This window comes from Myotis yumanensis, unplaced genomic scaffold (assembly GCF_028538775.1).
Source record: "Myotis yumanensis isolate MYYU_CA2020_CCGP unplaced genomic scaffold, mMyoYum1.0.hap1 SCAF_1, whole genome shotgun sequence".
Taxonomy (NCBI): Eukaryota; Metazoa; Chordata; class Mammalia; order Chiroptera; family Vespertilionidae; genus Myotis; species Myotis yumanensis.
In genome coordinates, this window is record NW_027223752.1 from 50,611,574 (window position 1) to 50,626,908 (window position 15,335).

The 15,335-nt window shown below is 42.0% G+C and overlaps 1 pseudogene; it reads right to left on the minus strand.

Annotated features, from left to right (window-relative positions):
- Nucleotides 1-726: 726 nt before the first annotated feature.
- LOC139001531 (myosin regulatory light chain 12B pseudogene) lies at nt 727-3,785 on the minus strand (annotated as a pseudogene).
- Nucleotides 3,786-15,335: the final 11,550 nt, after the last annotated feature.

The following is a 15,335-nucleotide window of genomic DNA, read 5'->3' on the forward strand; positions in this document are numbered from 1 at the left end:
TTAACATTTCATGTAAAGCTGTGTTGGTGGTGATGAACTCTTCTATCCTTTTCTTGTCTGGGAAGCTCTTTATATATCCTTCGATTCTAAATGAGCGCTTGGCTGGGTAATCTTGGTTGTAGGTCCTTGCTTCTCATCACTTTGAAAATTTCTTGCCACTACTCAAAGGCCTCCATTTTTTTTTCCTGAAGGCCTACATTTTTAAAAGAGGGATGGAAATCTTTGTGTAAACATCAGCTTCTGTGTATCTCTCTGTAAAACTCTAGAAATTGTGTTTGAATTATAAAAAATACATATCTATTTCTGTGCCTTTCTTTCTTTGTATATTTCATGTTTCTATCTTAAGACAAATCAACAAGGCTTTCTTTCTTGGTTCCTCTTTCGGCTTTTCCCTTTTTTGCTGTTTTGTGTGTCTTCTCTCATTTTCTTTCTTATCTTCTATTTCTTTCCCTTAACTTTCAATATTGAAAAACATTTTTATTTTTTCTATATTTGTTGATTTTTACTTGCAATCTCTTTTTCAACACAATTTACAGACTCATCCCCATTCTGATTATATAAGTGCTAAGTGGCAGAAAGGTCTAGAATAAATACATCAAAACAAAGAGGCAAAGCTGTGAAAGAAACTAAGTTGCGTGCAACAGTTCTGTCTATGACGATGGGGGATGTGTCAGGAAATAACACAGAGTCAGACAAAGTAATTGGACAGTTTGAGCTAAAGTTCTTTCAATCATCTTTATCTTTAGCTCCATGTTTAAAGATACTTAAGAACTCAATGTAATTGAAACTTCCGTTTTTGTCAGTGGGTGCTTCTCTCTACAGCTCCTCCACTTTCTTGTCTGTAAACCTACCTCCCATCCCTGTGAGCAGCTCTCTCAGATCATCTTCCTGAATGGTGCCAGTTGCTTCGTCATCAAAGCAAACAATAGCATTGCTGATGACATCTCCAGGATTTGTGCCATTTAAGTTCTCACCAAACATCATGAAGAGAGCATGGTGAAATGTACAGGCCCTGGAGTCTGCTGGATTCTTCCCTAGCGGAGCAAGCATATCATGCAAACTTCCTTGTCAATGAAACCTCGGTTCTGATCAATCATGTTGAAGGCCTCCTTACACTCCTGAATCTATGACTGGTCAAACATGACAAGCACATTAGATGTTGCCAGCTGGGGGCGCTTCTTGGTGGTGTGGTCTTTGTTTTTGCTGGACACAGTGGCTGTTTAATTCGCCACAGAACCCAGGCTGCCCCGCACGAGACAACGAGCAACTCCTATGAAGCGGTGCCACGACCTGAAAAACATTTTAAAATAATTTATTTGAAAAATGATATAGAAGAAAGAGTACAGGTTTCAGATCACACAGACAGGGATTCAAGTCCTAGTTCCTCACTTCCAAGTGAGGAACTTGAGCAAATTATCATCCCCTCTAAGATTCAATTTCCTTAACTGTGAAGTAGGGCAATGAAGCCTACCCCAGACTTGTCAGGATTACCTGAGATAAAGTATGTGAAACAGCCAACATGAGTAAGTGGCCAATCAACGTTGGTTCACCTTCTCACTCAAATAGTTTTATGTTCTTTGTTCTTAATTTTGAAAGCAAATAACTGGAATGTTTTCTATTTCTCTCAAAAACTTGCTTTATACTACTTAGCAAACCTGAACTCACTTTTTCTTCCATTAATAATTAGTTGGGGTTTTGATGGAAATGGTTTTTCCACCCATCACTGTCTAGTATCCTATTAGACATTAATAGAAGTCAAATAAGTTTGCATGTGATCTCTTCTGATACATTCATGGTGCATACTGGCCCATTAAAAGCAATTCTTGCCCTAGCTTGTTTGGCTCAGTGGATAGAGCATCGGCTTGTGGACTGAAGGGTCCCGGATTTAATTCTGGGCAAGGCCACATGCCCAGGTTGCGGGCTCAATTCCCAGAGTGGGGCCTGCATAGGTAGCCGATCAGTGATTCTCTCTCATCATTGATGTTTCTATTTCTCTCTCCCCTCTGTCTTCCTCTCTGAAATCAATACAAATTTATTTTTTTAAGCAACTCTTTGAGCACTTTCTGGTAAGAACTTTAACTCAGTATTTTACCTCCTTAGTTGACCATACTTTCATGTAATGGTTATTCACATCCTGCATAAAATTAGAGCAACCCCTTTTACAAATCTAGAGAGATAAGTGGACTTCTATAATCTTCAAGCAATTTTCCATAAATATAACTTCTTTTAACAGAGAGATAAGAGTTAAATAGCATCCAGTTCAAAGTGTATTCTTGGGCAAGGGCCTAAAGAATTTCAATTTGGTATTTTGGGTTGTCTTGATGTTGACTGTTTTATTCTTTTTTTAATGTGGCTATCAGTTAAAGGACACTGGCTGAGTGTTCCCACAGAGTACTAAGAGTACTTTGTCACAAAGGCAAATCACACACATTCATTTTTTAAAAAATATATTTTTATTGATTTCAGAGAGGAAGGGAGAGGGAGAGACAGAAACATTAATGATGAGAGAGAATCTGACCAGCCGCCTCCTGCATGCCCCACATTGGGGATCAAGCCTGCAACCTGACCAGGAATCAAACCTTGACTTCCTGGTTCATAGGTCAATGCTCAACCACTGAGCCACGCAACCAGGCCACACACTCTTTTTTTAAACCTGTTTTCTTGTCCTGAACGTGGGAGATCAGAGGTTTTTTTACAGGCTTGCTCTGAGCACCCAATGAGATTACCTATGTGAAAGTGCAGCCTATACTGGAGCAGCTCAGACTAGTTACAAAATAATGCCTTTGGGATACTGTCAGTCGAGGGAGGGACAGAAATAATCATCATTGCCCAATTGGCCAGGGGGAGATCTTGAGCTCAGACCCAACCAGGGTTGATTTTTCTTTCCAAAGGAATTTTTAGGGTACACATAGCACTCAGATTAGATGACTAAGGCCTGGAGATATGGGCTAGTGGGAGGAAAGAAAGAAAATACACTATCATAGGGTTGTTATGAGGGCAAGGTAAACATACAATAAAGATGAGCTATTATTAGACAGTAGTAAATGCTGTATTGTTTGAGAAAGACATATCTAAGTGTCTAATGAAAGGCACTCATGCCCACTTATAGAACTAAAAGCAGGCAAAATATCCTCAAAATTATCAGAAAGAAAAAAATCCAAAGAAAACACAGAGAATCTACTGAAAGACAGTAAAAATGAAGATATGCCAAGGAAGCATAAAAATAGAAAACAAAATAAGGTTACAGAACTAAAACTATACATAATAATTAAAATGATAAATGTGAATGAGATGAACTTAATGAAAGAAAAATACTCAAATTAATCAAACAAACAGAATCAGTCTACAAAAAGCCACATTTAAAATCAGAAATTGATAAAGCCTAATATTGGTGATAATGGGGCAAAGCTATCCTGGGAAAATAAATTGGTATAACATTTCTGGAAGGAAGTTAGCCTAATTGTATCAAAACGTAAAGCATTCATTTCATTGTATTGAGCTAATCCACTCTAGAGATTAGCCTGAGGGGAAAATTGTTCAAAAGCAAAAAGCTGAGCTCAGGATGTTTATCATTGTGTGTTTATGGTGAAAAAAAAAAAAAGCAAACAAACTAAATGCTCAACAACAGGAGACTGGTTGAGTAAACCATGGTTTATACCAGTAAATATCCTGAATGGTTGGCAAACATTAACAATCATGGTGTTAGTCTATAGCTGTTGGCTTGGATATCCATCCAGTACATATTCTGAGTGAAAAACGTCATTACAGAAGAACATGTAAGTCATGATCTCATGTATGTGAAACTATACATACAATTCTATGTGTATATACTGCATAGAGATGTCTAAAGGATGTTCACCAAAATTGTTATGGCTCTTGCTCTGGATGATTTTGGGGGGATGATTTTTATTTCCTGTTTTGTACTTTATCTTGGGTAAAAACATTGGTCATTAGAACACTGTTTTTGTGTATGTGTCTAAAAACCTATACCCCTTTAAAGCCACTGGGTCAGCCTATGCTTCATTCCTGTCATTCTCCCAATTATAAGCTTTAGGAAGGGGAACACAATGGGTGGCTATTAGGAAAGTCATACCCAGGCAGGTTTCCTGCCTGGCGAGACCAATAGGGACTAGTCAAGTAGAACCAGCCAACTCTAGGATAGTAGTTAAAGCAACTCTTGCCCTGGCTGGGTAGCTCAGTTGGTTAAAGCGTTGTCTCCCATATGCCCAGGTTTCGGGTTCAATTCCTCCTTGGGGCACATAAAAGAATCAATAAATGAATGTATAAATAAGTGGAACAACAGTTCTGGCCTGGTGGCTCTGTTGGTTGGAGCATCGTCCCATGCACTAAAAGGTTGTGGGTTTGATTCCCGGTCAGGGCACATACGTAGGTTGCAGGTTTGATGCCTGGTCAGGGCACATATGGGAAGCAACCAATATCCCACATCAATGTTTCTCTCTCCCTCCCTCTCTCTCTTCTTTGCCTCTCCCTTCCCCTCTCTCTAAAAATCAATAAGCATGTCCTTGGGTGAGGATTTTTTTAAAAGTGAAAAAATATTGGTATCTTTCTCTCCTCCCTCCTCTCTCTCTAAAATCAATCAATAATTTTTTTTTAAGGCAACGATTAGTTCAGGAGTCAAAGAGTTGCTGAATGCAGGCCCTTCTCTGTTTGTGTGTTTGTTTATAACAATTTCTTGGCTTCTATGGTGTCTATAGTGCAACTAGGATTTCCCCCAAATTAGAAATCTTCAGCGACTAATTTCTGGGACTTCCTGAGGCTGCTCCATGCTATCAGCTGAGGGTTCCTGCAGCAGTGGCTCCATCTGTAGCAGTGAAACAGGGTGAGTCTAGAAGGAGCCTCCTAATGCTTTTATTTATTGTTTGACTCTTTAAAAAAAGCATCAATTACTTTTGTAAAAACAACCAAGCTAAGCTATTTTGTAAAGGATAGAGTGGTCAACTGTGGCCCAGTATGATAAGGTCTGAGACTGGTCCACTGGACGCAACACAGGGAGGTTAGTAAGTGACCCGATCAAAAACAGTGTCTGTGTGGTGGGGGCAGGGGAATGGCTTAAGAGAGAGGAGAAGTGAGGAAGTGGAGAGAGTAATTTTGGACAACTATTTCTGGAAGTTTGGCCATGACAAGAAGACAGGACACAGAGCAATGTGTGACTGAAGAAAGGAATGGGGAGGCAGGAAGAGGTATTTAATTTTTGTTTGTTTTTGTTTATTTTTAAGATTGAAAAGAGCCTGTAGAGCCTGGCTGGTGTGGCTCAGTGGTTGAGCACCAACCCATGAACCAAGAGTCCCTGGTCTGATTCTCAGTCAGGGCACTTGCCGAGGTTGTGGGCCCAATCCCCAGTAGCAGGTGTGCAGGAGGCAGCCAATTGATGTTTCTATCTCTCTACCCCTCTTCCTTTCTCTCTCTAAAATCTCTTTAAAAGAGAGAGACATACCATAGCTAAGATTTGGAAACAGCCTAAGTGCCCATCAGCAGATGAATGGATTAGAAAATTGTGGTACATCTACACAATGGAATACTATGCTGCTGTAAAAAAGAAGGAATTCTTACCATTTGCAACAGCATGGATGGAACTGGAGAGCATTATGCTAAGTGAAATAAGCCAGTCAATGAAAAAAAAATACCACATGATCTCACTCATTTATGGATAATAAAGACCATATAAACTGATGAACAAAAATATACAGAGGCAGAGCAGCATCAAACAGACTGTCAAACTACAGTGGGAAGGCCAGGGAGGGTTGGTAGGGGGGTGGGTAAGAGATCAACCAAAGGACTTGTATGCATGCATATAAGCATAACCAATGGACACAAGACACTGTGGGGTAGGGGAGGCCAGGGAAAGGTCAAGGGGAGAAAAAAAAAAAAAGGAGACATATGTAATACTCTTTGTAATACTTTAAGCAATAAAACAAAATTAAACTAACTAACTAACTAAATAAATAAATAAATAAAAAGAGAGAGACACACCTATCTCTCTCTCCCTTCCCCTCCCTCCCTCCCTTCCACTCTCTCTAAAAGTCAATGGGGAAAATATCCTCATGAGAGGATGAGAGAGAGAGAGAGAGAGAGAGAGAGAGCCTGTAGATAAGAAGTGGATGGGGAGAAACCAAGATGGCGGCATAGGTAAACACCGGAGTTTGCTGCCTCGAACAACCACTTCAAAAATACAACTAAAAGACGGAACGGACATCAACCAGAACCACAGGAAGGCTGGCTGAGGAGAGACTCTTCAACTAGAAGGAAAAACAACAGCATTACGAGGCTTAGAGGAGGCGCAGTGTGGAAAATTTAAAGGTACGGTGGTGCGGTGGTGCGCGCGCAAAGCGGGCTGGTGGCTGAGGGCGCGGTTGTCGTTTTCAATCAGGAGTGAGTCTCAGACTCTGGGCTACAGATCCGGGCGAGTCTCTAGGGACCCTGACTCAAATGGGAGAAGCGGGACTGTCTGGCTACGGTCCCTCCGAGGTTTGCAGTGGTTGCGGGGACAGAGAGGCAGAGCCCCTGGAGACGGACTGAGAGCAGCCATAGCTGCTCCCTCCCCCCGCCCTGTTGAGCCTGCCCTGCCCAAGCCCTGCAGAGCCATTTGCCGATCGCCTCAGGAAAAGGCTGGACTAGCGCCTCCCCAGAGGACTGAAGTTTTCCACACAGCTGATTCCTACAGCCAGTCGGCCTGGTGGTCAAATCCCTCTAGTGTTAACTACAACAATTAAGGCTTGGCTAGAACAAGACTGTGCACAAAGACCACAAGGGGGTGCACCAAGAAAGCATAAAAGATGCGGAGACAAAAAAACATGACAGAAATGGAGGATATGGAGCTAAAAATCGCAATTTTGAGGGCTTGCTATAAACTTGAGCAGAGCCTCATGAAAACTAATGAGACCCTCGATGCTACGATAAAGAAACTAGAAAGTAAGCATACACGGACTGAAATAAAGAATATTATACCCAATAGCAGACCAGAGGAGCACAAGAATCAAACCAAAGATTTGACAAAAAACACCCAACTGGAAAAGCAAAATGAAAAAAGAATCCGAAAGTGTGAAGATAGTGTAAGGAGCCTCTGGGACAGTTTCAAGTGGAATAATATCAGAATTATTGGGGTGCCAGAAGATGAGAGACAGCAAGATATTGAAAACCTATTTCAAGAAATAATGGCAGAAAACTTCCCCCACCTGGTGAAAGAAATGGACTTACAGGTCCAAGAAGCGCAGAGAACCCCAAACAAAAGGAATCCAAAGAGGACCACACCAAGACACATCATAATTAAAATGCCAAGAGCAAAAGACAAAGAGAGAATCTTAAAAGCAGCAAGAGAAAGAATCTCAGTTACCTACAAGGGAATACCCATACGACTGTCAGCTGATTTCTCAACAGAAACTTTGCAGGCCAGAAGGGAATGGCAAGAAATATTCAAAGTGCTGAATACCAAGAACCTACAACCAAGATTACTTTATCCAGCAAAGCTATCATTCAGAATTGAAGGTCAGATAAAGAGCTTCACAGACAAGGAAAAGCTAAAGGAGTTCATCACCACTAAACCAGTATTATACGAAATACTGAAAGGTATCCTTTAAGAAGAGGAAGAAGAAAAAGGTAAAGATACAAATTGTGAACAACAAACATGCATCTATCAACAAGTGAATCTAAGAATCAAGTGAATAAATAATCTGATGTACAGAATGAACTGGTGATTATAATGAATCAGGGACATAGAAAGGGAATGGACTGACTATTCTTGGGGGGAAAAGGGGAATGGGAGATTCGGGAAGAGACTGGACAAAAATCGTGCACCTATGGATGAGGACAGTGGGTGGGGAGTGAGGGCGGAGGGTGGGGCAGGAACTGGAAGGAGGGGAGTTATGGGGCGGGGGAAGAGGAACAAATGTAATCTGAACAATAAAAATTTAATTAAAAAAAAAAAGAAGTGGATGATTCAGCAGGGAAAGGGGATGCTTGCTCGATAGTGGCAGTATCTGGTAAGCGGAGAGGGAGTGACAACCAGAGCACCAGGAAAGGAGTTGTCCTTAAACAGAAAGAGGAATGCTGAAACTGGAAAGGAGGAAAAGCCATGTAGAGGTCAAATGGAGGACAGAGATTGGAACAAAGATGGGCCTGCAGGGGCCAGTGCCACCATACATTTTGAACTGGGAGCACTCGCCCTGTTCGACTCTAAAATGGGAAAGCTGTCTGTGATGGAAATGTTCATTATCTTGACTGTGGTGGTTTCACAGGCACAAACACATATTAAAACTCATCAAATTGTACACTTTAAATCGTGCAATTTATGGTACATCAATTATACCTCAATAAAGTTGTGAAGAATTTCTTTTTGTGCTTTTAAACTGGCATGCCTCTGTCAACAGGGGGCGTGGTTGTGCACCACAAGATGAAAAATGGTTTTCCTGTGTTTTCGTTTGGTGGCTTTGTTTTTCCTGATCTTTTCTCGGATAACAGAGCTCTTACTTACAGGCATTAAAAGAAAGCAATTAAGTAATTACAGGCATGAAGATACAGGCAAATGGATGTGCAAAGGTTAGAGTAAAGCCCAGAGCTGCTGAAATATCTCCGTGCTGGAGTAGCAAGCATTTATAGACTCAGCCAGGGAAAGGATGAGATAGCAAGACAAAAGCGTTTCTTCACAGTCATGTGGGAGCCAAGTATAGGATTCTTGGATGGCAAAGATTACAGTTGCTGCCTTCCAGAAAACAGGTTTGCTACCCGTTTTTGTGAGTAGGTCAATGCCGAGACACACAGCACTCTTAACGGCTGATTGAAGATGTGAAGGGTACAGAATTGAGAAGAGGCTTTTTTGCACACACGCTAGTTTGAGGACTTTCCTGCAGCCTGGACAGAGGAGCCCTTGGCCCCTGACCAACAGAATCGTTGTTCTCTCCTCTGTTAACTCCTCAGTGTAACATTTTGGGGCAATTCATTTCTTTTTTGGGGGGTCTCTGTTTTCTTATCTGCAAAATCAAATGGATAGTCCTTGCCTTTCAGAATTAAATTGAAATATTCTAATGAAAAAATTGAAAAAGTAAAAGGAACTGTCCGTAAATAAGAGATCTTAATGCAACTAGACAATAGACAACACAAGATGTGAAAAGGTTATCCACACCCTGGGCCTCCTCTGCCTCTTCCAGACACTTGTGGCCAGTTTTGTTGATTGTGGACACTGGTAAATGACTCCTTCCTTCCACCCAGGGTCCCATCCACCTTACCTATCATAACAATACCATGGCATTATTAGCCCATCTTACAGCTGTGTAAAAAGAGGTATAGTTTAAGTGTCTCTCCTTGGGTTACAAGCTAACAACACAGAAGAACTGGGATTTGAACCCAGAACTCAAAGATATACATATATTTTTTATTGATTTCAGAGAGGAAGGGAGAGGGCAAGAGAGATAGAAACTTCAATGATGAAAGAGAATCATTGATCAGCTGCCCCCTACTGGTTATCAAGCCCACAACCCAGGCACGTGCCTTGACAGGGAATCGAATCGTGACCTTCTGGTTCATGGGTCGATGCTCAATCACTGAACCACACTGCCTGGGCTGTCTGCTATCTTTTAAAACACTAGTATCTCGGCAGTGTACTCAGTGGTCCTGCAGATCTTTCTCTTGTTTCAATAGTGTTTGAGCTGAACAGACCTAGGAATGCCCCTTCTTCCAGCCTCCCACCACCTTCCAACTTCTTTTCCAGCTGTAACCTTCAGAGCCATCTTCTGCCTCCAAGACCAGTCAGCATTATTTATTGAGCTTAACTCCAATTGCCTAGCAACCATGAGCTCCCAGACTCCTTAGAATTTTTCCACCAAGGAGGAGGCCACTGTCAACCACCTGGTCAACCTGCATTTGCGGGCCTCTTGCATCTACCTCTCTCTGGGCGATTTCAACCATGACTATGTGGCTCTGGAGGGTATGGGTCACTTTCTCTGAGAGTTGGCCAAGGAAGAACTGAAGGGCACCCAGAGTCTCTCGAAAATGCAAAACCAGCATGGTGGCCACACCACACCCTCTGTCAGGACTTGCAGAAACTGTCCAAAGAAGAACCTGAACCAAGCCCTTTTGTGTGTTTTTTAACCAAGCCCTTTTGGATCTGCATGCCCTGGGTTCTGTCCACACAGACCCCCATCTCTGCAACTTTCTGGAGAACCGCTTCCTAGATGAGAAGATGAAAGTCATCAAGAAGAAGGGCAACTACCTAACAACCTCCATAGGCTGACTGGCCCCCAGGCTGGACAAGTATTCCTCCGAAAGGCTCACCCTCAAGCATGATTAGAAGTCTTTGAAGTCCAGAGGCCTTTGAAGGTTTCCTCTGCAGACCCTGGTGTCAGGATTGTACCTGAGCCTCTCCCAGTAGCCACTAGGCCAGTGATGGCGAACCTTTTGAGCTCGGCGTGTCAGCATTTTGAAAAACCCTAACTTAACTCTGGTGCCGTGTCACATATAGAAATTTTTTGATATTTGCAACCACAGTAAAACAAAGACTTATATTTTTGATATTTATTTTATATATTTAAATGCCATTTAGACATAAGACACTGGGGGGTAGGGGAGGCCAGGGGATTGTCAAGGGCGGGGGAAAAAAAGGAGACATATGTAATACTCTTTGTAATACTTTAAGCAATAAAAAAATAAGTAAATAAATGCCATTTAACAAAGAAAAATCAACCAAAAAAATGAGTTCGCGTGTCACCTCTGACACGTGTGTCATAGGTTTGCCATCACTGCACTAGCAGCCTTTTAATCACCCTGGAGCCCTCTCCCATGCTATGGACCAAATGGAAGCAAAAAAATTTTGGCAGAAAAAAAACAAAAAACCTGCTAGCATCTCCACAGTAGTCATTAGTCAATGTGACTGTTTAAATTAAATTAATTAAAATGAACCCAAATAAAAATTTCAGTTGCTCACTAGCCACACATCAAGTGCCCAATAGCCATGTGTTGCTACCATATTGGACAGCACAGATGTAGAATTTTCCATCATTACAGAAAGTTCTCATGGACAGTGCTGCTAGCATATTACTGTCACGCATCAGGAAGATACAGTTAGGCAGATGAAACACTTACCTTTACCTGAGTCTGTCCCTCTTTTATCATTATTGTCTAATTCTGAATATGCTTTCTAGTCTCCCTTCAGTCTTGAACCTGAGCATCCACAGGCATGCCTGGGGCTGGCCAGCTGGCTCTGCCAGGCACCCAGCACACAGGGCAGACACCAGGATTGTGATGACAAAGACTGATAGTGACACGTTGCCCAAGCCCCTCTGAAGCAATCTGTAGTGACAGCACCAGCGTAGGAAGTGGACAGCCTGTTTCTGCAAATCTGCTGTATCCGTCAGAAGCAGAAAGGAGAAAGGGAGAAAGTAAGAAGTGAAGTGAGGGGAAGAGAGTAGTAGTCACTAAAAGCTTGGTGATCAAATTGTCTTCTTCTTAGTTCTTCCAGGCACAAAAGTTTATCCTTCAAACCATGAAGGAGATAGATTTCATGTATGTTCCTACAAGTGGGAGGAATTTCATAGTCGCTCACTCTCTTAAAACACGAATCACACATGAATTTATACAATTCTGGATCAAATTATGTGTTAAAACTACATCCTCCTGATGAAGAAGACCCTAGAATTAGTGTTAGAACAACATGGTGCTCTAAAAAAGGGGGTTGGGGGGAGGCCATGGATGACTGTCACCTTACCTGTTCCTGTCAACACCTATTCTTTTGTCCCCACTTGGTACTCACCCTTCCACAGAAATCTTTTATACCCGTGGGAGAGTTATTTGAGGACTGGTAAAGCTTTTGGCACTCTTTCTCATATCATACCATCTAAGCCACAAACTGTCCACCATGCAATTGTAACAACTTTTACCTGCATTGCTTCTCTGGCTAGTTTCTTTAGTTCTTTGTGTAATTTAGGAAGTAGCATTTTCAGAACATTATAAAACACTCCTTAAGTAATGTGGAGGTACTCTTTTGCAAGGGTCGGCCTCACTCCTGTGAGTATTATTTAAAAACACTGCCTCTGGACTCTTGGTCTTTAATTTGAAACTTTTGTAGCTGCTTCAGCCCTTCCTTCCCATTGAGAGCCTGTGGCCTTGCTCCAAAGAACACTAAACGTCTTCCTCTAAGTATCCAGGCTTGTTTTGGTTTCCTACAACTGAGCTGTCACTCTCTGCACTGCTGTAGGCAAAGCCCACTGGGAGGAAAACAGACACGGGCCTCTGCGGCACCACACACGTGGAGAGCTTGGGAACCACTTGGAGGAGCAGCTGGGTGACAGCAGCAGGCCTCCCTGGGGTTCCTGGTCCCGCCCTACTGGGATGCAAATGACACTGGAAGCCTGTGCTGATCGTTTCTCAAGGGCCTGGCACCTTGCTCTGTTGCCCCAGTGATTCCGATGATAATTTTCCAGGCTTTCAAACTGGGTCAACAAGCTTTGTTTGTCCAGAGAGCTCCCCTGGGAGGACACTCGAAGAAAAGCAGGCTGACAGGGATGTTTGACCAGGTGATTCTTTTTGCTGGCTTTTAGCCTGAGGAAATATTATCAGTATTCAGTCCAGGTTTGGAGAATTACAAGCTGCCCAGCATCTGGGCTGCATTAGCATACACCAGTGTTATTAGTTAAGTGTTAACCACACTGCAAATGGAGGCTCTTGCCATCCCAGAACCGAACAGATGACTTGGGAAGGCCCTAAACCAAGAGGCCCACCTCTTATAGACAAAGGAAGACCACAAGCCTGTGCTCTGAATCTAGTCATAGAAGCTTCCATTAATTCGCTGAGTGTCACCTGATCCATTTCTTTATTTATTAAGCAATGGAGTCGCACAGGGTCAGTATTTCTGAAATTTGTGAAGTTACAGACCCTAAGAACATATCTGAAGACTTACAGACCCCAATTTTTTTAATACATTTTTTTATTGTTTTATTGCTTAAAGTATTACAAAAAATATTACATATGTCTCCTTTTTTTTTCCCCGCCCTTGACAATCCCCTGGCCTCCCCTACCCTCAGGGTCTTATGTCCATTGGTTATGCTTATATGCATGCATACAAGTCCTTCGGTTGATCTCTTACCCCGCTCCTTCCCCGGCCTTCCCACTGCAGTTTGACAATCTGTGTGAGGCAGCTCTGCCTCTGTATCTATTATTGTTCATACGTTTATAATGCAGACCCCAATTTTTAAAGTTTCTCATAGCAGCGTTATTCATACTGACCAGATTGTGGAAACAAACCAAATTCCATCAACTGGGTAAACGACGGATACAATGGGAGAAATACTCAGCCATAAAAAAGAAATGAAGTGCTACCCGGCCAGTGTGGTTGTGGTTGAGAGTTGACCTATGAATCAGGAGGTCATGGTTTGATTTCCAGTCGGGGCACATGCCCAGGTTGTGGGCTTGATCCCCAGTGTGGGGCGTGCAGGAGGCAGCCAATCGATGATTCTCTCTCATCACTGATGTTTCTATCTCTCCCTCTCCCTTCCTCTCTGAAATCAACAAAAACATATTTTTAAAAAGAAAAAAAATGAAGTGCTAATACATGATACGACATGGATGAACCTTGGAAACATGCTACATGAAAGAAGCCAGACACAAAAGGCCACATGTCATGTTATTCCATTTATATAAAATGTCCAGAATAGACAAATCCAAAGAGACAGAAAATAGATTAGTAGTTGCCAGGGTTTGGGGGAGAGCAGGATGGGCATCGGGATTTTGGGGAGGTGATAAAAATGTTCTGGAATTATATAGTAATGATGGTTGTGAATCATCAACCTTGTGCATAAACTAAAACCCACTGAATTGTATACTTTAAAAGGATAAATTTTATGGTATTTGAATTATATTTCAATTTTTAAAGTTACATGATATTATTTTAGTTGATTGCCGGGTACCAAGATAAATTTTGTGTGGGACAGTGAATTCCAGATTCACTTCTGAGGTGGCTAACCAGGTGGTCCAGTGTTTATGTTAACTTTAGATGATCATGGAAGAATATCTAAAATTAAAAATATTAATAGATCATTTCTGGACCTCAAGAACTCATCAGTGGAACTTTCAAGGGTCCTAAACCCCAGTTTGAGAAACATTGGCCCAGATAATCTCCCAGGATTTGTTATCCTTTTACATGTTGTGTGATGAGGACTTTTCCTAAGGTGCTTTCCAAAGACAAAGCCTGGACAGGGACACCTTGGAATTTACAAGTCCCTAGGCTAAGCCTTGGTAACAAAAGCAAATTACCATCTCCAGTCGAGGTAGTTAACTAAACATATGTTCTACGAAGACAGAAATGCATAAGTCCCATAATGAGATGAAAAAAGGGCTTGCTACCAGGTAATTTCATGTGGAAAATTCTGAGGAAGGCCTCCTGCTGGGGCCTCACTTGGGTCATAGATTGACCACCCCTGATTTAAATACCCAAGACCTTCCAAAAGGGTACCTAGCAATGGAATAAAGATGGATGTTGCCAACCTAAATCAGAGGGGAGGGCCTGTGGGCATTTATGTGAGCAAGGGGGCTATCCCACATAGTCTGTTTGGGCATGAGCAAAAGTCGAGTACAGGACATGGTTCAAGGTTGGATCTTCTACTTAATAAACTGCCGGACACTGTCTCAAGTCTTTGATCTTTGGTCTTCTCACCTAGAAAAAAAATCAGAAACTATCCCACTTCTTGGACTGGTCATTCAGATGAGTTCATTTCATCAAACTCTTACTGAGCACCTGTTTCTCATGCATTAGAGACTGAGCTAGTGTTGGGAGGAAACCAGCGTGGCCCCTGCCCTTAGGGAGTCCACAACCTGGTGGTGGAGACTATTATACTGCTATGGAAAGAAACATTATATTTAAAAGATTTTGCTCCAGAACCGGTTTGGCTCAGTGGATAGAGCGTCGGCCTGCAGACTCAAGCGTCCCGGGTTTGATTCCAGTCAAGGGCATGTACCTTGGTTGCGGGCACATCCCCAGTGGGGGGCGTGCAGGAGGCAGCTGATTGATGTTTCTCTCTCATCGATGTTTCTGGCTCTCTATCCCTCTCCCTTCCTCTCTGTAAAAAATCAATAAAATATATTTTAAAAAAAAGATGTTGAGAACTATTGAGTACTACAAAATAAATGATAATAGTATATCTTGATTATTGAATGAGTCAATAGTTTATCTGATTCCTGGCTCTGGTATTTCTCTAATAAGAACATTTTTGTAGAATTAAGCATGGGACAGTTATTGAATACCATTTACCTGGAAATTGATTCACCAACTCCCATAAAGACATGTTCATGTTGTGCCCACTAGGTGTCTCATTATTTTGCAAGAAAATAGAAAC